Source organism: Terrapene carolina, unplaced genomic scaffold (assembly GCF_002925995.2).
Source record: "Terrapene carolina triunguis isolate 2854851 unplaced genomic scaffold, T_m_triunguis-2.0 Scaffold69, whole genome shotgun sequence".
Lineage (NCBI taxonomy): Eukaryota > Metazoa > Chordata > Testudines > Emydidae > Terrapene > Terrapene triunguis.
In genome coordinates this window covers 28430117-28451131 of record NW_020664420.1, presented here as the reverse complement: position 1 = coordinate 28451131, position 21015 = coordinate 28430117, and the positions used below count along the sequence as shown (strand labels likewise).

Below are 21015 nucleotides of genomic sequence, written 5' to 3'. Positions count from 1 at the left end.
AATATTTAAAGGAATATTAACATCAGTTTAATTGACTTCTTTTAAAAATGTAATTTCAGACAGAACACTTTTTAAATAGTAAACCCCAAAACTTTAAAATAATTTTTTTAAAGAAAAATATTAAGAGTTTTGCTGCTTCCCTATTTATGTTTATAAGGGATTTGTCAGCAAGGGAGAACCTGACTATTGAAGCTGAACAGCTAAACTAACTAGACACAAGGTGCTCATATACACAGACAAATGAAGATCAATACTTTCACTAATTCCCTTCAGTTATAGTAATATTACACGTACTTATAAGTACAGTAGGCAGAAATATTTCATAAAAATGTAATTTTCAAGTTGAGTACATCCCTTTAAACTAAAGTTTGTTATGTTTAAACAGCAATGTTCTTTTGAAGTTAAGACTACATTAATTAAAGGAGGATGGCTTAATCTTTACTTTTTATGGGATAATTCTAACTTGTTTGTACTGCCCCACTTGCATTTTATAAAAATATCTCCTGAACAGTAAAATTCAACAACCTAAGCCATAATTAAAAAAAAACAAAACTCATTTCTTTTGATTGTAGAATATATAAAGTTTTATACAGTGGATTCTATCAACTTCATTATCGGAAAGTTATTTTGACTTTGTTCTAAGTTGGGGTGGGAGAAGGCACGAAATTCATAGCAATGCTTGCTGCTCGCCTAACTCTGAATTTTCCTCATTATCCTTCCTCAATTAGTCATTCAAATACAAAACTTGTCCCCTTAGCTGACAGGGCACAACACACGTCATCATCTCAGAGCTTTCTACTTAGAGTGCAAATCAATGACAAAATTTACACTGAGTTGCTTCTTAATTTGTTTTCTGCTTTTATTATAATTTAAAAATTCTATCTGAACTTTTTAATCAGCTACTGATTTTCAGGGGAATTATTTTTGAGCTAACAATGTGTATTAATATTCAAGCTGCATTTACAAAATTAAGTTGGCAGTTACATAGGCCACCTTAAAGAAAATAAGAACATAGAGGTGGGGCATTAAATACACATGAAAAAAAGATTCAGCTGTGAAAAAACTTATGAAGCCAAGTGTAAGGTTTTCATCAATTCACTGAAAATCCATTGTCTTAACTAGCTCAAATTTCAATAAAAATGTATTATGTTTCTTGCTATAAATAAAGTATATTGGAACATATTATAAATAAATTGAAAAAAAAGTATGAGATGCTTGCCTATGCAAGTGTATATGCAGTGTATTTGCTTAGACACATTTTGAGATTGTGAGGCCTAAAATTATACCTACCTATGCGTTGGTTGTTGGGAGCTGGACACCTATAAACAATTTTTCTGCACTTGGTCCTGTTTGCATGCAGAATATTGAAAAGTACATGAATGTGCACATTACATAGCAGAATAATCTGATTTTTATTGGGGGAACTTCTATTATATGGTAGATGGCATGGATAGCTATAAGATACGACTGTACTTCATTCATGTGTGTCAATGTTCTTTTCAAGAGCCCTCAAAATTTTCTAGAGCGCGCGCACACAGAAAAGTAGCACCTTGGAGGGGAAGGGGGGGAGTTGGTTGGTCAGGGAATTATCTTGCTACTCTCATATACCAGGAGACACATTTGCGGCTTGTGCATCTTTTTTTTTTTTTTTGGCACTCATTTACATTAGAAGGTAAACAAACCCTGCTGTGTCCATAGTTTCTTGAATAAATTCAAGATTCAACAATGCATGTCCCAGCTTTAGAACCATTAACAGGAATACACTCCAAGTTCACAAACCTAAAAATCTAATAATCCTAATCGTCTGCTGCAGTTACATGCCTATACTCATGATGCTTTCTTGCTGAGGAAGCATGGAAACAATGTTAAGGAAACAAAAGCAGAAACTGGAAAATTGTTTTGTTATGTTCCAAAATGACCACCTTTCTACAAAATAAGGTCCTTTCTCTTAGAAATACACAAACCCTGATCTTGTATCAAAAGACACCTCCAAAGCAGTTTGTAGAACTTCTTGCTGTCTCAGGTCATAAGTAGATTTTTTTTTTTTAAAGAAACTAATATGTAAACAAAAGAATGTGAGGAACACGTTGTTAAAGTTTTAAATTCAGAATATGATAGGGCAAGAATATATAAATGCAGGTGGTCAGAAAAAAAAATTACTGAACTTTTAAGAGAGATCTGAAGGAGGACTGGGTTGGATGCTTAGTGCATCGTAACAGATGTCATTCCAGGTGAAAGGAAGGGGGGGGGGGGTAAAGATGCAAGAGTGGGAGGACTACGTAAACGGGGCAACAAGATCTTTGAGTGGACATGAAGACACAGAACGGGAAAAAATAAAAAATGACCAAATGGTTACTAAATAGAAAGTTCTGGGCCCAGCAATCTAGCAATAGTGCAACTCCTATGCAATTCAGTGGGTGTGTCTTCATCGAGAATTTTACCATTGCAACTTGCATCAGTTTGATGGAACCAGAGCAAGCTGCAACCTTCTACAGCATACACTAGTCATCCAGTTTTAAGTCACACACTTCAGAGTCCACATGGCAAAACTCCTTACAAGCAAGTAAAAGGCCTGTGGATTGCTTTACCTATCTCAAAATACTCTAAACAGTTCCCCATTTTGGCATGTACATATAATAAGCACAATATATATCATGGGTATATCTGGATTCTTCTTTTGCTTGTTCTGAAAGGTTCTGACTAGCATAAGGAGCCATGAATGTGCTGGAAGGAGAAGCTAAACCTTCGCACTTCCAGCAGCTATGGCAAAGAGTCAGCAGCTGTCTCTGCACCTGCTAACAGACCAACTCTGGTCCTGGAGATCCAATACTAGAAGAGGAGTTTATAGCAATGCTGTGGTTATAACTACCAGTTTCCATTTTAAGTCCTCCTTTTTAGTTGCTTAAAAGTTTATCAAAGTTTAACCATTTGACTAGACTTTTCCACAGTTGCTCTCTGCCTCAGGACTTTTGTTTATTTATTTTTAAGGTTTCATTGAAAACTCCTGTCACTTCTGAAAGTGATATTAGGTAGCTTTGCCAATTTTATCATGCACCCGTTGTGCACTCCCCTGTTCAAAGAGGTGTAGTTTTTTTTCTGTTAAAAAAAAAAAAAAAAAAAAAAACACAGCTCCACTTCTTCCGTGCTTTAGAGCAGAGGTCAGGGCAACCTGTGGCATGCGTGCCAAAGGCAGCAAGTGAGATGATTTTTAGTGGCACTCTGCTGCCAGCCGGGGTCCCAGCCGCCAGCCCCGCTCAGCCCGCTGCCTGCCTGGATGAACGGAACCCCAGGCCGGCAGCGGGCTGAGTGAGGCCAGCGGCTTAGCCCACCGCCGGCCCCACTCAGCCCGCTGCCAGTCTGGAGTTCTGTCCGCCGGCCCCTGTAAACGTGAAATGTATTACTGGCACGCAAAACCTTAAATTACAGTAAATAAACGAAGACTTGGCACATCACTTCTCAAAGGTTGCAGACCCCTGCTTTAGAATGGAAACCTGAAATTTAGCAGGGGAATAGTCCTGGTGTCAGAGGAGCACTTTTTGCTATCCCATGAAAACTATCACATGCAGTAAAGCTTGAGCATCTTACTACCAAACATGACATTTGCACTGAACATGCTTCAACCCACAGTGTACCCTAGCTACCACCTGCATTGAGCATGCTCCAAATCACCACTGAGCCTGCGGCAGGCAAAGCAGAGCTATACCTCTGGAGGGTTTGGGGGATTTTTTCTGGGGAAGAGGGTGGAGAAGAAAGAAGAAATGCAGCAACCATCTCCCACTTTGGCACAGAGGAAGATTCACAGGGTTGGGAAACCAGAAGATCATGAGTTCAGGTCTGAGCTTCTCCAGACTGGTGTTAGTACTTGGTAATCGTTATGGTACGGGTATGAGGTCTTGCCTGGTGGCAAACAAATAGCATACATTTATTTATAAGATGAGAGGGCACAGAGGTTTAACAAAGTCACTTCTGGCAGAGCGGGGACTAGACCCCAGATCTCTAATATGGCAAGTCTCACTTAACCTCACTGTCTTTTAGAATGAATGGGTCATGTCTGTGCTTGACTATGGTGTCCGTAACTACTAGCTCACACTACTCTAGTCAAGAAATTCTTGATTCCAAATATTCCTATACTGTCTAGCAAACAGTTATGCATGTGTGTTTTGCATCCCACTCAAGTTGCTGATCCACATATAGGGCAACTACCTACAACAGGGCATACTACTACTACTACCACCACCATCACCACCAGTTACTCAAATGATGAAAGTATGCCATGGAGCTGGAGGTCCTATCTTTTAACTTGATGGATTATCCATCCAGGGCCACAAATATGATTCAACATGATGGAGTTTGTTTTCCCAGTATACTTAAAACGAACAAAAACACATACACCATCCATCTAGGAAATCAAATATAAAAAACGACATTAAAAGAATTTGCCAAGTCAACCATTCAAGCCAGAATAAAGGTTACCAGCGCATCCTTAATTCAGCCATTTCGCATGCAGGCAATGTGACACAGTGCTTAAGTAAATGATCACATACCAATTGTTCAACAGGATCCCTGCCTCATTCAGTGCACAGAATGAACAACGAATAAAGCAGATGACTAAGAGAAAGCATGTTCTCTTGTGTCTAAAGTATTTGAATAGGGCCAATGAGAGCAGAGTTCTATACTTAACTCTGCCACAGACTTCCTATAGGAAGTTGGGCAAGCCTCTGCTAATGCCTATGCACAAAAAAAGAGAGGAGAGGGGAACAGTGCGTGGACAACCTTAATTTTGGCTGTTCCTAAGTTAAGTGTACTTTGCAACCTTAATGTTTTTTAACGTAATTTTTTTATTCAACTTTATTTCCAGCACTGCCACCTTTGATTTTGCTCTGAAACAGTGCCAACCAATCTCCTTATTGTTTCAATGTCTTCAATTTTCATTTTTTGTTCCTTCGTTGTTTTGTTGGGAAAGGGAGTGACTTGGGGGGGGGGGGGTTAGGTAAAATTTCTCTTTCCTGTGTTCCACTCCAGGATCCAGAGGTCTGAGTGATTCAGGCCCAGGTCCTAACAGAGAACATCCCTCCAGGCTCCTCTATGCACACGACCCAGTTCCTCCCTTCACCTACTCTAATGGGGACACTGGAGAATGTACAATTTTGGGGGTGAAGAGAGAAAGAAGGCAGGTGTGTGCTTGAGCATCATGGTGTGTACTGTACTTAGGAGAAGGCAGCATGGATTAGCATTTGTGTCTCAGGTAATGAATGATCCCGTTCTCTCATTCAGAGGTCTGGTGTTTGGAAGAAACATGCCAGATTTCTCTAACCTAGAGAAGGCTCTTGATCATTCATTCAGCCTTTAGGAACAGAAAGTTGGGATGGCTTGCTTTGTTTACAAAACAAGTGTAACTATGACTCACTTACGAGTTCTCCTTAAGCTGAGTCAGACTCTTGAGGTTGTAAGCAACAAAGTCCATGGACCACCGGGGGGGATTGTCTCCTCCTGAGTCACTGAGGCATGGTTACCCAGCTGGTAGGGAGACTGCACCTTCCTTTTTGAGGCCTGTCAATTCCCTCAATTGAGTCCTGATCATTTTTAAGGTGGAAGAATCTGTTCTCAACTGACTCTCTTAATTGGATCGAATTACCAGCGCAGCACTATAGAGACCTCAGCCTTTCTGGGACACCTGCCAGTAACACTTTCCTTTTTGGAGGTGGCCAATGAGGCTCTGCTGCCCTCTCCTTCAGGATTGCAATAAGCATTAAACCCTGTAGTCAAGACCACACAATCCTATATGGTAGGGCTTTAAAAAGCCACCCTACAACCTCTCTGTTGAGAATGCCAGGATTCTGGCATAGATGTTCTACACAATCTCTTTTGTCCACTCTGGGATTGTCTGAAGTCTTGGGATTCATTGCCTCAGGCACTAAGAACTAGCCACTTAAAGCTGTTGGAATGGCAGACCCCACTTCTCTGGCCAGTCCCCAAGACTGTTCACAGTGAGGTCACAGGCAATGGTGAAGAGCCTGAGCAGGACTATGCTCAGGACTATGAAGACCTGATGACTTGATGGTGAGAGTCAAGTCTATGGGGCTGACCCAGTAATGCTCGTTTCAAACTGTTGCCAAGGAAGAGTCTGCAGACATGATATCCTTGAGAGCAATGCCAGAACACGTGGTCGGTGCATAAAAGCACTAGCAGAATTCTGATTAGAAGACTCAACTGCGAGTCACCAGCCCTTGAAACAGATCAGTAAATTCCTTTTACTGCTGTCTTAAGGTTCTGAAGATACCTGTTCCAAGAGGTAATTTCCACTACATGCGTCTGACCAAGTGGGTATTCACCCACAAAAGCTTATGCTCCAACACGTCTGTTAGTCTATAAGGTGCCACAGGACTTTTTATCGCTGTTCCAAGAGGTCACTTTCCTCTTGCAATGTCCTTTTTTCCTACTGTCTCTTTTCCAATCTACCCCTAGTTTTTCCTAAGGAATCTCGTGATGATTACAACAATTCATGACAGCTCATATGGATGTAGGATTGGCAAGAACGGCCACCTTGGGCGACCAGACCCTGAATAACCCGAAAGAGAAACCCCCCTGGGTTTGTAAAAAATAGTCACTTTGGCCAACATTGCAAGAAGCATTAGCAGGCTCCAAAAAGATCCATTTCAAGCGCTATTCAGTTCAAGAGGAACTTACGAAACAAACCTCTAGAGGGGGGGTATGAGAAAAGCCTTGAACTCAAAAAGGATATATTCTGAAAGCTAATGGAGGAGTAACACCTCAGACTTTACCACCACATTATATAAAGTTTATCCACTCCTGTCTGAAACTTTACTACCACCTATTTTAAAGAAAAATGTACCTCTTCACTGCCAAATTGAATGTTTCCAGTAAAGTCATCCATTAGATTCACATGCCCTCCCTATCCAACTATACTAAAAGGTGACAGCAATAGGGTAGAATTATGGTCTCAAGCTGTGGACTATGGAGTTCCTCTTGCAGTTTCACAGAAATTAAAAACTGTACAATAGGAGTGTTAAAAGAGGAGGTGGTCCACGAAAACCTCTGAATCTCCCTTCACATAGGGGGTTGGTGTGACTGGGGCAGCTTTGATATGGATATGGCTCTTTAGGTAGGTTTATTTTTGACAAAGGGTGTTAGCAAATCCTGGGAAATTCTGATGGCACTCCACGTTTCCCTAGCTCATGGCAAGTGTCAGAAAACAGGGGGAACCCTCCTGGCTTCTCTCCTGCCAACCCCACTGCTGAGGGGGAAAAAACGCCCTGGAGTCTCTTTGCTGGTGGAGAAAGGAACCAGGAATTGCAGAAGACAGGAAGCAAATGCCAAAACATAGGGCATTAAAGTGTCAGATTCGCTCTGCTAATGTCCATCTAGCTAATTGAAGGAGGCACACCCAGGAGTTGCAAACTGGTGTCAGCCAGCTGCAAAAATCTGTGCTATGAACTACATATATGAATTGGAGGCATTTAAAGTACAGTTTAGTTAGCAGGCTGCATGGTGGTGGAAAAAATTCTTTATCCACAGTGATACAGTTCCAACCATATTAGACAGAATTTAACCCTGCTCTCACAGCTATACTACCAGCTCTGATACAGTCTGTTCCAGCACTGAATAAGCATACCAACTATTATGTATGTAAGTAAATATGAACAGTCCACATTACTTTGGACATCTTTCCAACATCAGAAAGAATAGCAGCTTGAGAACTGAAGATTGGCATTAAACGTCAACTGGGGACTGAGTAAATCAATCTTCTGCCAGTTAAAACTCATCAGCACAATAAAACATAAGCAACTTGCTCTAATGGAAATGGGCCTGGAGATACTCAGTACATTCCAAAAGAAAGGAATAAGCTAACAAAATGAAAAATTTTGAGTCCTGGTTTCTGAAGTAGTCACAACAAAAACCAACACCCCCACCCCCAGAAATATGATTCACTCTTTGTTGGTTAGAAATACACCTTTCCTCTTGCTAAGCATGATTTGTACTTCTGATCTGCCAGGAAAAAGATTGTTTCCTCTTGCTGAACAAAGCTGATTTTGAGGACACTCATTGTTGAATACTAATATTAGATGCTTTGACAGAGCCTTAATGAAAATGTCAAGATTATACCAATAATGAATACCTGCAAGTGTCTTTATTATTCAGAATATTAAGACTTAAGCCACCTCATTTTTAGACATTTAGCAATTCTCAGGCTGTTAAAAGATCAAGATACAACACAGAAAGCAAATGTAAATAAATTCAACCTTCTTGGAAAAAAGATTAAATGTGCATTCATCGCACAATTGGTTGAAATACTTTTAAGCAGTCTGCATGGCTCTGTAAGCATGTCAATACATGTTTAAATAGCCTGAAAAAGACTGACCTAACAATCTACTCTAGGACCAACCCTAACAAACTGAGTGAGCACTACCCCTGCCACCACTCTCCAAAAGCTATATATATTTCATTTCCATCAGCACATCTTCACTCACCAATTCCATAGCTAAAAATCCGTTCTGTCCATCACCAACTCTTAGCAGCAGGAGAGCCTTGCAACCTCTATTCTCATTGCTCTCCTGGGCATGCCACAGGCCCCTCTGCCTCCTGCACTCCTCCTCACCTGCATCCTTCCTCTTAGAGATGCAGCAGGCCAGAGATAATCCTGCTCTTTGCCGGTCCCCAACCCACCAGTCCCATTCTGGGAAGAGAGAAGTTACCCTGGGGCCACACTTCTTCCTGCCTTCCCCTTCCATTCGGTGACAAATATAGTGTCAGCGCTGCTCTGTTCCTTCTAGGGTCTTCCCATCCTCAAAAAGAACTGGCTCCAGAGACTGATCTTCTCACTCACTGCCTCCATTAAAGGAGCAACAGCAGTTGGGTACTTTGTACTCTCTCCCCCCCCCGCCCCTTCCCCTGCCAGAAAACCCCAACTCAGCACCCTCTTCATAATAAAGACTGCTATTTGCTCTGGGTGACCAAGGTTTCTCAAGGCCTGGTTCCAACAGTGTTTGATTTACGTAAAAATGCTTAATTTCAAAATTAAATCAAACACCTCTTAACCTTAGAGTGAGGTAAAGTAACAAAAAGCAAGGCTCAAATTTTAATGCCAGAAAGGATCATCATCTAATCTGATCTCCTATACAACACACAGGTCATAGAACTTCATGCAGTGACTCCTGCATTAAGTACAGTAACTTGTGGCTGAACTAGAGTATTACCTTTTAGAAAGGCATCCTACATGGATTTGAAGACAACATGAAGAGATGATGAAAACTGCACCCAAACTAATTGTTATTTAGCCAACATCATTAATTACCATCACACTGTTCAAGTGTGCCCCTTATTTGACTTTTCCTAGTTTCAACTTCCAGACACAATCTTGTTTTGCATTTTCTTATTAGGTTACAGACATCCCCAGTATCAAATCTCTTATTCCTTTGTAGTTTCTGTGATCAAGGTGTCTCAGTCGTCATACTGAGCTCCTCAGGTCTCTCAATGAATAAAGTTTGTTTTCCAAAACTTGAGTTATTGTAGCATTTCCTTGAACCCTCTCAAATATTTCAACATCCTTTTAAAAGTGCTAACACTGAAAATGGACACAATATTCTAGGAACAGTCTCACCAATAGCACATACAGAAGTAACATCACCTCCCTGATCCTGTTTCAAGACTAAAATTCTGCCCTTAAAATATTATAAATTGTTGGCTTGCTAGTTGTGAAGCTCAAGTGCCAGGGTCTCTTTTCAAAGGCCAACTCACTTTCCTTCAAAATATCAAAAGCAAGATATACCCTGCAACTATTTTGCATTAACTTGAGGCCTCATCTCTGGCAACTGAGGATTCAGGTGTTTCAATTTTAAAGGCTGAATAATTTCAGTTTTGAGTAGCATGCTTACATAAGGCAATTAAAGTAGAGATCACTGGAAAAGTTAACACAAATAGGAGCAGACACACTTCTAGTACTCTTGTTATACAATTTAAAGTTCAGTTGCATTTCTCTACCTGACCCACTAATACAATCCGAAGAAGTGGGTTGTAGCCCACGAAAGCTTATGCTCTAATAAATTTGTTAGTCTCTAAGGTGCCACAAGTACTCCTGTTCTTTTTGCGGATACAGACTAACATGGCTGCTACTCTGAAACTAATACAATGTCCTTCTTAAAACTTTATAGTAAAAGCCAGAGGGGAAGTGAGGTGTGAACTGCACTAAGAGCCTCACAAAAGCTGTGCTCCAATTAAAGGTCTGTACACATTCCATTCCTTAGCCACAAAAAACATCATCTTAAAACACAAAGTCATACCAGTATGGTATTACAAGCAGTTAATTCAACTCTTCCTCCAAAAGGAAAGAAGAGGTAAGGAAACCATGTCAGGCCTTTAGATCAGAGGAAGGACATTAGATTGATTATAGAGGCCATCCCCACAAAAATTTAGAACAGTGCCTTGTTTAACTTGCTTAACCAGTTTCTAATTGAAGACAGGAATGATGGTCCTTTAGTTAAAGCATTGGGTGGGGATTCAGAAGATTTTGCCAGCTCTGGCACAGATTTCCAGTATGCGACCTCAGGCAAGTCAACCTCTGCATTTCTTTAGCTACAAAATAGAAATACTTCCGTAGCTCAAAAAGGTATTGAGGCTAAATTCATTAATTATGAAGTGCTCAAATATCAGTGACAAATGCTATTTAAAAGCCACTAGATAGCAACATGTAGTTGTATAAAGACTACACAAAGATCAACTTTTAACCTAAAAGCTTTGCATTTTTTAAACACTGTAAATGTGTTATAGTACATAGTGAAAGGGAGTGGATAGCCAGAATGATAGCAACAGGACCACCAAATAGATCGTTTCTAAAAGCTTAGTGACTAACTTTATGCCTCTTCCTATTTGGGGGACACATACTTCATAAGTTTGGGCAGTTCAATTTTAAATGGAAACAAGCTTTTTAAAACAATTGCTTGTGTCTTTTTTTTAATCTATTATAACAAGTGAAACCTCAAGCTCACCATAAACAAAAGGCTGGAAATATAGTTCAGTACTTCACATATAACTTGATTAATTGAATTTACAAGTGAAACTAAGGGCTTGGCTACACTTGAAATGCTGCAGCGGCTACAGCTGTAGCGCTTCAGTGTAGACAGGACCTAGGCCGACGAGAGGCGCTTTCCCATTGGCAGAGGTAATCCACCTCCCCAAGAGGCAGTAGCTAGGTCAATGGGAGAATTCTTCTGTCCACCTACCACTGTCTACACTGGGGGTCAGGTTGGCGTAACTATTTCACTCAGGGGTGAGGGTTTTTCACACCCCTGAGCAACATAGCTGTGTCAGCCTAAACTTTAGGTGTAGACCAGGCCTACATTTCACTGTCTTGGGGGGACTCACAGCAGAAGAGAGAAAAAAATAGAATAGAGAAATATGATTGTAATACCACAAAAAACAATAGGGGTGGCCATAGGCAGATGTAATATTTAAGACTACTTAGCTTTTTTTGTTTTAATTGAATAAATTTCAAAGTTGACAATCCCCTCTGAAGCTATACTTTAAAGCAGGAGAAGGGAGTTCAAATCTCTGGATGCTCACTGCAGAATGGTTAATAGTAGATATAAGTACTGATGTACAGAATGAAGGCTCTAGTAAGAAGCAGAAACTAAAAAGGGGGATGTGCGCACACACACAAAAAACTTTATTGTGAAGCAGTTCGGGTTCCACACACAAAATACCTAACAAAAGCAAGGAAATTAAGAGTTAGGTAGTTTAACAGTATATATCCTCTTCTCATTTACCCACAGACTCACATCTTACTACACCTATATAACGCTGTCCTCGGGAGCCAAAAAATCTTACCGCATTATAGGTGAAACCGTGTTATATCAAACTTGCTTTGATCTGCCGGAGTGCGCAGCCCCGCCCCCCCAAAGCACTGCTTTACCACGTTATATCCGAATTCGTGTTATATCAGGGTAGAGGTATACCATAACTACAGTACACCACAGCCATGCACCCAAACCTTAATTCTGCCCCTCAGACTACCCTCCACTACAAAACCCTTTACCGATCTACCATCACCTCACACTATCGGTTGTGAATGCTTGTCACGGTTGTGCAGGGATGAAATAGCTTTGGAAAGGGGAGAGAAGGGAAGGTTGGAGACCTTTGGGGAGCAGGACTTGGGGAAGGCAAGAGGAGCTGGGGAGCTCCGGCCTGGAAACCCCCTAGGCTGCAGGCCTAGGGTAAGGCCAACTGGGTACTGGGGTTGCAAAGGGGCAGCCCATGGGTAGGCAGAGGCAGCAGGCCCAAACCCCTTTGCCAATGATGAGTGGCTTATACTGCAGTCTGCCCCAGTGAACAGGGGCTAGATGGAGACTGGGCAGTAGCCAAGACTGAGGCGAAGTGGGGATAGTGGGTGGGGGTTTCCCTGGGAGGGGGAGACCCAGAACTGTGGGGGTACTGCCAGTGGGCAGCACCCAGAGAAAGGGGCACCGGGGTCCTGGGAGGGACACGGGGTCAGTGGCAAGGCGGATCACCAGCCTGCAGAGGGCGCTCCAAGGCTGGGAGAGCTAATTCCTGAGGACAACCAGCAGGAGGCGCCGCAGGGGTGAGTCCGCCCTGCTACAGACTTCAACAGATGTCAAAAACTTTAAAGCTTTTAACATGAACAAGAAATCCCATCCCATCCCCTCTCAATTGCACAGAATTTAGTTCATCTCCAATTGTGATGTCAGTTTCACTATTCTCACCAGTTGTCATGAAGTCTTCCATGATTGACAAGGCCTGATTTTCCAATGTGTTTAAAAAAAAAAAAAAAACCACAGAATTTTGGTGGGGGGTTTTTTTTGGGGAGGAAGAGAAGAGAAGAACCTCTCAGTTCTTCTCTATAAATAACAAACAAGCAACAAAGGGTACAAACTTATTTTCTCTCCCTCCCTTTTCAAGTCACCTTTAGAAAGCCAGGAGGACAAATGTCACCTGAGGACCAAAAGCAAGAGAAAAAATATAGGAGTTTATTGGGAAAGAACAAGTAGTTAACAGTTCTTCCTCCACATTTTTTTAAGTTATTTGTCAGACACTTTCTGATGTGCGTGGGGGTTTTTTAAATAGTAATATGGTTGGGCTCCTTAAGTACACTTTGATAATAGACATGTAAACTTTGGTGTCTCTTGTAACCAACAATGGAAATGTATATGCAGGTGGAGTTCCCCCTCTGCTCCAAGTAGAGAGTGCACACAGACACTGTACATATTCTAAACTTACTCACTTCCTGGGATTTGGCAAGCTTATACATAAAACTATAACATCAGTCTAAGCTCTATCAACACTGGCTGCTCCTAGGAGGTTGGGGGTTTTGGGGGGGGGGGAGGGAGAGGAAGGACCTCTCCATTCCTGTCCCTTATACCATTTACCTGAGAGAAGCACTTTCACCCCCTCTCATATTCAAACCATGTACATACCAAAGAAGTGCACCAGCTGAACTAAGCCAACTGTTTTTAAAATCTATTTAGTTAAACCAATGCATTTCTCTAGTACAGACAACGCCTTACATTGTAGCTAACTGGACATACCTGACCAAACTTCAGGGTCATTTAGCAAAAATACTTCTGCATTTCTACACAGACCTTAAGAACCTGACATCAGGATGACTCAACAGAAGAGTCCTGAATCCCTACATATGAACGGCCATACTAGTCAGACCAAAGGTCCATGTAGTCCAGTATCCTGTCTTCCAACAGTGGCCAATGCCACGTGCTCTAGAGGGAATGAACAGAACAGGTAATCATCAAGTGATCCTTTCTGTCACTTATTCCCAGCTTCTGACAAACAGAGGCTGGGGACATCATCCCTGCCCATCCTGGCTAATAGCCATTGATGGACCTATCTTCCATGAACTTATCTAATTCTTTTTTGAACTCTATGCAAGGGTTTAAGAATCTGTCACTGCTACAAAGTTTGTGGGCACTAGTGTTAAGACTATTACTACCATATTTCACAACCTTTTCTGTATCCTATGGAATTCCATCCATCCATCCACACATCTTTCCTCATTTCTCCCCTTTTGTATTCTCCCCCGTTTTCTTGCTTTTTGCTGTTTAATCCTTTTATTTTGCTGCAGCATTTTACACATACAAAAGGACTCAAAAAAGAGAAATTGAGAGAAACTAGTCAGTTTTGTACCTGCAGCACCTTGCAGTTAGAAGCTAATTAAATCCTGATCTACTTCCCTATGCAGGAGGGTCAAAGCACTTATTGCAATAAATGCTTCAGCTGCTGACTGTCTAGTGTCCAAGGTTCATCTAAGCTGTGTTAAACAAATAGGAGCTATTATATTTTTATGTACAGAGACAATATAAAGTGATTGAAAAAGGAGTTGAGTATATATTGGATACTGAAGGCAGTAGAGAACTGCCACGAATGCAGCAGTCAGCCTGCATATAACCTCCTCAGTATGGGAAGGCAGCCAACTGTGGAGCTGTCCATGTGTATTATGAAAAAGAAACGAAGGGCCTGTAGCACCATACCAATTCAGGCACCTCACTGTAGGATAGTCAATGACTGATGTCACAATCACTGTCAAGACAGACTAACGGCAAAGCATTACTATAAATTACAGTATTTTGTTACAGTATAATACTGTTGCATCATTTTATAACCCTAGTGCTCAATACAAAGAGGCCTATCACAACTAATCCTCCCCACAGAACATTAACTCAGATTACTAAAAATTAAACACAAAACAAGAATAGAAACTCCAGAAGTCCATGAGGGATTTATCTATTGCCAATATTCATATTTATTTTACATGGAAGAAACTCATTATGGTGACAGATAGTAGTGCAAAATCTTAAAGTAGATAAAAATCCAAACAAATCGCAAAGCAGGACATCTGCTCAACCTCCCCATATCATCACATTCACTGCATCCCATTAATCCGTTTGCATGTTGCCTCTTTAGGCCATGTCCAACGATAAAAGCTTATATATGTATAGCTTATTTGAGTACTGCAAGGAAATAAGCTGTACCAATATAAGACTCCTTTATAGCAATATGACTCCATTCCCTAGGGCAGAGGTTCTAAAACTGTGGTCCGTGGACCATCAGTGGTCCACGAGTTCCATTCAAGTGGTCTGTGGATAGTTCCCTCTAAGGTGCGCGCCTGGGCGGCTGCACACAAGAGAATGAAGGGCCACCTACCTAATTAGTGGAGCCACACAGGCGTGGCTCCACTGATTAGGTGCCTGGACCCTGGAGAAGACGCACACGCAAGGTGAGGTGGTGGCCTTGGGAGAATAGGGGGTAGGTGGGAGGGGGCAGTGAGTGAAAAGAAGGGGTGGGGGAATTTGGGATGTGCAGGGCTGCGGCAGCCAGAGAAGGAGGCGACTTTCCCCAGCTCCAGGACTGTAGCTGCCAGGGAGAGAGAGGCCTCCTTCCCAGCCTCATCTCTGTGGCTGCTGTGGCAGGGAGAGACCCCCCCCCCCCTCCTCCCAGCTCCAGCCCCGGGGCTGCTGCGGTTGGGGAGAGAGGGAGAGACCACTCCTGCGGCAGCCCTCTAGCTGGGACTGGGAAAGATGGGGAGAAAGGGCACATCCATCTCATTATAAAGGTGAAGACTAGTGATACTAAAATATGAGTTGTGTGCTTTTATTTGTTGGGGGGGGGGGAAAAATGTTTATTATTGTTTGTTTTTTATATAGCGCTTTTATCCAAAGTGCTTTACAATAGTTAGCTAACGTACAAACAACATTTGGAAAGATCATTAAGTGGTCTGCTGAGACGCTCAGCAATTTTCAAGTGGTCTGTGTGGGGGGGGGGGGGGGGGGGGGAAAAGGATGAGAACCACTGCCTAGGGGTTGTACCGGGATAGCTATATTGATAAAAATCCTACAGCCCTGACAGTTATACCAGTACAATGAATGTGTTTAAATCAAGTGTTATAGTATAAATTCTTCAGGGCAGGGACCTCATCTTCATACCTATCTGCAAAGTGCTGCAGCCTAGTAAGTGCTATCAAAATTTTTAAAATATCTATATAGAAGAGGTACTGTAGTCAACCAGCATGGTGGCAGTTTTTAACCTTAGTAGGCCCTACGTACCTGTATGAATTTTGGTCAAGGTGCAATATCCCATCAAGAGATACAGTAACAAGTACAGGAGAGCTTCATACTATGCCCAATACATATGCAAGCAAAGCAGGATACTTAGCTCTCAACTGAGGTCATCCTGGGATCCTAAGTTAGGGGACAATAGTGAAAAGAAAAGCTCTCCTGCTGCCAGCAACTAGGAAAGTGTAAAGAATGGAGTCAATTTACCAAGACTGAAGGGCACCCATCTATATACCAGACAGAACTATCCAGAGAAAGGGAAATCACTTCACAGAATGAGTGTCCCAGGGTGGAAAAGGGCTTGATTTCAATGAGAAAACCTGATCAAGAACAAGTTGTAGTAATACTGGAAATCAGTAGCTAGAAAAGCATTAGGGACTTTCCTATTACTATGAGTTTTAAATGGAAGACACTTAGATACTACATTGATGGGCAGTAGTATGGAACCTATAGATACGTAATTTAAGGAAACACCAACATCACTTATGGATGAATTTTTTTAACCTACTTGAAGCAATATAGTAATGCATTATTACAACTGAAAGATTTAAGAAAGGAATTTCTCCATTTTTTAGTTTGCTTACTTTATAAATTTACAGTACTTTGTGTATAGCCCATCTCACAAATTATCCTGTATAATCAATTAGCCCCCAGTCATCCAATGAACTCCACTATAAAAGAGCCATGAGTCAGTGTAGAGCCCAACTAACTTCAATGGGGTTCCTCACAGGCACAGGGATCCGCCCATGCAGAGCTTATTACAGGATCAGACCTTTAATCATTTTCTCATGATTGCATGGGTTAAGCAAAGGAGGAAAGAAACACTTGAGGAAAAGAAAAAAAAAAAATAGGAGAATTAGTGTTAAAAAACAAGTAACTTGGCCAAGGGATTTGAGAGTACATAGAACACCTGAAACTATCCCAGAACCATGACTAGATCGTGGTAACCCTTTAATGATGGTGAACACAATAGATTTTGATTCAGCAGAAGCCAAATAAAACAGCACTTCAGAATAAAACTCCTCATTCTATTCAGTATAAAGCTCCTCCAGCACTTAGGAGGCAGGTGGAAAAGGGTAATTCTGATCACACAGGCACCTGAACACAGGCCCTATGAAATAGGCCTATTTAAAACAACATCTTTCATTCCTGGTCAAAATATCAGCATATAGAAAAGCAATTCCAATACAGTCATCTAGGCACAGCTTCACATTCATTTAAAATTGCTTGTACACAAGGCTTCCCTTCAAGACACTGCCCCAGATCCCATTTTAGAGCCCTCGAGGAGACTCAAAATTGGTATTAGCGAACACAAGTTTTGAAGAGCTTAAAGAGAAAATTATGAAAATATGTCCACTTCAGTAAAGGTGACAGACTACAAATAGTGCTTTAATTATTTAAACCTAGGTCAACATGATCTTTATGTATGAAATACAAGATTAAAGCTGAATAAAGTTACCACTGACTTTTCAACTAGGTTGTTTTGTCCATCTTAATTTTTTCTTGAGGCAGTAGTGGATCTGTTGAAAGCAAACCTGCAGAGAAATTAATTCAGAATATTGCAGTAAATGTATTTACAATTAATAGGAAAACTGTTTCTTGTAATAAAGCTACCCCATGTTTCCAGTGAAAAAGAGGAACAGCAATAAATTTAACAGTAAAGATGTGAAATTGAACAATAAAAATGTGAAGGGGTGAATTAAGCAGCCTGTTGGTATCTAATGAATCAGAAAAATCAAGGGAGCTTTCAGGAACTAGACAGAGGGTTAAAACCCATCACATTTCTCTGAATACAACTTTAAAAAGTCAGCCTGCTTAAACAGATGTTTTATCAAAACCTGAGCATGGACAGGAACTACTGTCTCCACTCTTAATTCTTAACATACACTGCAGGAAATCAATTTAGCTACATAGCGCAAAATTGTGCAAGTTCTTAAGCTTCTATCACTTCAAGCAACCGTATGAAAAGTTTCTATGCTGTAGTGTGTGTATTGAGAATTTCATTTTTTCCATCTGTATGCTGCTGAATCAACTTAGTCAAAGGTATTAACTTCTTGATGTTCAGGATACAATGTAAACAAAAAGACCCAGAATACCTAAAAATTCATGCAACAGCATACAGTTTAAAGCAAATCCTCAAAATCACATAAGATTTTCTCCAGTTAATGCTATTTCTTCTTGCAACAGCTTCCAATATTTACAGAGACCTCGCTAGTTACTAAACACTACAAGTGAAAATTGGACTGTGAGCTCAGTTGAAGGCTTTCAAAAACAGCTTAACATTTACTGCGTGCGGGACATTATTTATGCCTCTACTGAGGGGATAGTTTATTCAAATGTATATTGATTCATGCACAGTACAATACTTACAAAATCCAAGACGACTGTACAAGGTGTTAGTTCAGTGTAATTTGTATTTTCCAGTTTGTTTTCCTTGAAATAATAGCCCGAGTCCTTGAAGATACTACATCAGTAGCTATTTGACAGAGATCACCTCTTAGAAATCAGCTACCCATCCTTCTCGTTTACAGCCTTCACAAATCTATTTCCAAAATTTCCCAAGTCTGATTTAAGAAGCTTGTTCTATCTTTTTGCAGCCTCTTCTCTTTACTATTCCATGTACATCCCACTATAACGAGCATCAGCTCCTGATGAAATAAATATACCTTTTATGACACCAAGAGTAAAACTGAAAAGCCAAATTTCACATCTGAACTGAAGAACATTTCTAAGCTTCAGCTCATAGAGGCATCTGCAAACAATGGCTATCTGGATACCGCCATATTGATTGTTGGCAACATTATACCAAAAAACTCAGACAAAATATAAAAGAAAAAAGGAAAAGGAAAAACAAAGTTCTATTAGTCTCTTCATTTAGAAAATAGGTTTCATTGCAAAATAAAAAAGGCTGTGTCAGAATATTTAAAAAATAAAATAAAGGTAAAAATATCTGCCATGAAACTCTTCAGCCGTGTTTAAACAGAACCAAGGATTACATTTAATGCAATCTAAAACCAGTTGACAAAATTAGTTATGCATATGACTCAAACATATCTTAGCCAGTGCCTGAAAATTTTTAATTTGAAGAAAAAAAGCTTTAATTTTGACAGCAGAAGTATGCTGAGAAATTTAACCAATTATCCATTCCATATGGACAAGTGTCCACGGATGAGGTGTCTCGTACTTTTGAGTAGAGAAATTCAAGACTTCACAAGCTTTCAATTTACTTCTTAGGCGTCTTCTGACGGTTTCAGAAGCCTTTTGAGTAGGACTTGACTGAATAAATCATAATTCCAGGTCGACGTCCAGTTATTTTTCCCCCTCTTCAACTGAAGCAAAGGCTGCAGGTCAATGTCCACCTTCCTCCCCCTCCACAACAAACTGAAGGGAAAGGCTCTAAATATCCAGGATAGCCTTTATAATCCAAACTGCCTACAGGAGGGGGGAAAAAAACAATCAGTTTTCCTTTCTGAAAGTTCAATTACATACTGTATTTGCCTATAAAACTAATCTCACATCTTTTAAAAAAATGCAGTGTTCATAAGTGGCAATTCAACCCTCATTCACATGACTGAGAGAGAAGAGGAACAAGGAAGAAGCAGACATTTCCTAGTGAACAGAGCACAATATCAATAAATATGCTGTGCACGCTGAACTTTCTTCTTGCCCTAATACAAACAGACGTTTGCTCCCCCTCCTAAGGGAAACCAACCAGGAAGGCATACAGTTTTCTCATTTTCATAAAAAAATGTGTTACACCAAAAGAGGAAGCTGCTGATCCTAGGTTAAAAATACCAAACGAAAAAAAAAAAACCCTCCAGACATTAGAGAGCTACCTGGGAAATCCCTCCAGCACTCCCACTAGGGAAGAGAAATAAACAGGAGTAATGAACGCACAGGCTGCAGTCGGGATTAGCTCACACGCCAACGTGATAGCTTTGAATTGAATGCGTTTGTTTTTAAGGCAACGGTGGAAGCGTATTTACTGCCGCCACCACCCCCCAGACACGCGCACAGAGGCAAGGAGACATTTCCCGGAGGGGTTCGCCTTGAGGCTTCGCACGCTGGATTGGTCTAGGAGAGGTTTAAAATCCTCACTCGGGGTCTATTGCTGCCCCTCCGCCAAGCACTTGCGGCTCAGCCAGCCCCCCCGCCAAAGCCCTGTGTTCAAACCCAGAGGCCACATGCGCCGCGGCTGCCCAGGCGTGGGGAGAGGGACCACCAACAATGAGGCGCCCGAAGGGGAGGAGGGACAGGAGAGAGGCTTCCCGTGCTAGGAAGCCCCCGCCCCCCCATGGGACCCACTCGGGACCCCGAGCCCCCCACCAGGCAGCAAGGGGATCATTCCTGCGCCTGTTACCCCCCAACTCAGCCCCGCTCCCCCATACCAGCCCCCCAGCTCCCCCTCCCCCCAGGGCGCCGCCGGGCCCGGACCCCCTGCCCACCACCGCATGGAGGCCACTAGCCCCCTCCACAACGGGGATTCCCCTCCACGGAGCTCCCTGCCCCCGCCGCGAGCGGAGCCTAGAGCCCGTCTCCGTCCCCCTCCCGCAGCCCCTCGGGCCTGCCCCGGGCCGTACCCGGCTGGCTGGTCCCGTCGGCGGCAGGCACAGAGCAGAGGGTCCCAGATTTGAAAGCTTCTTTTGCCGCTTCTCCACACACAGTCACACAACTCGCCTCGCTCCCAAAATGGCGCCGCTCCGAGCCGCAATGCTCTGCTCCCAAACCTCGCGAGAGTCAGCGCGCCTAGCCGACGCCGCGGGACGGGCCCCAGCAGGCCAGCCACCCGCAAGGCAAAAGGGGAGGAGTTTCAAGAGGCGCCAGCCCACGCCGTGGAGGAGTTTCAAGGAACCCCCGCCGTCTGCTCCGCCCCTCCCCCACCGCGCCACCTGAGCCAGCGGGGAGCCCCCGTGCTGTGACGTCA

At 42.1% G+C, this 21015-nt stretch overlaps 1 protein-coding gene across 2 annotated transcripts in view; it reads right to left on the bottom strand.

Annotated features, from left to right (window-relative positions):
* The window catches only part of GPBP1 (GC-rich promoter binding protein 1), a 58530-nt gene extending 37736 nt beyond the window's left edge, over positions 1-20794 (bottom strand). The window contains exons 1-3 of one of the 2 annotated variants that reach the window (XM_026649101.1): positions 20672-20794; positions 18462-19523; positions 17558-17626 (exon numbers count right to left, since the gene is read on the bottom strand). The gene's annotated coding sequence lies outside the window, so the exon portion shown is untranslated. The remainder of the gene's footprint in view (positions 1-17557; positions 17627-18461; positions 19524-20671) is intronic. The other variant, XM_026649102.1, reaches the window with a different exon arrangement.
* Positions 20795-21015: the final 221 nt, after the last annotated feature.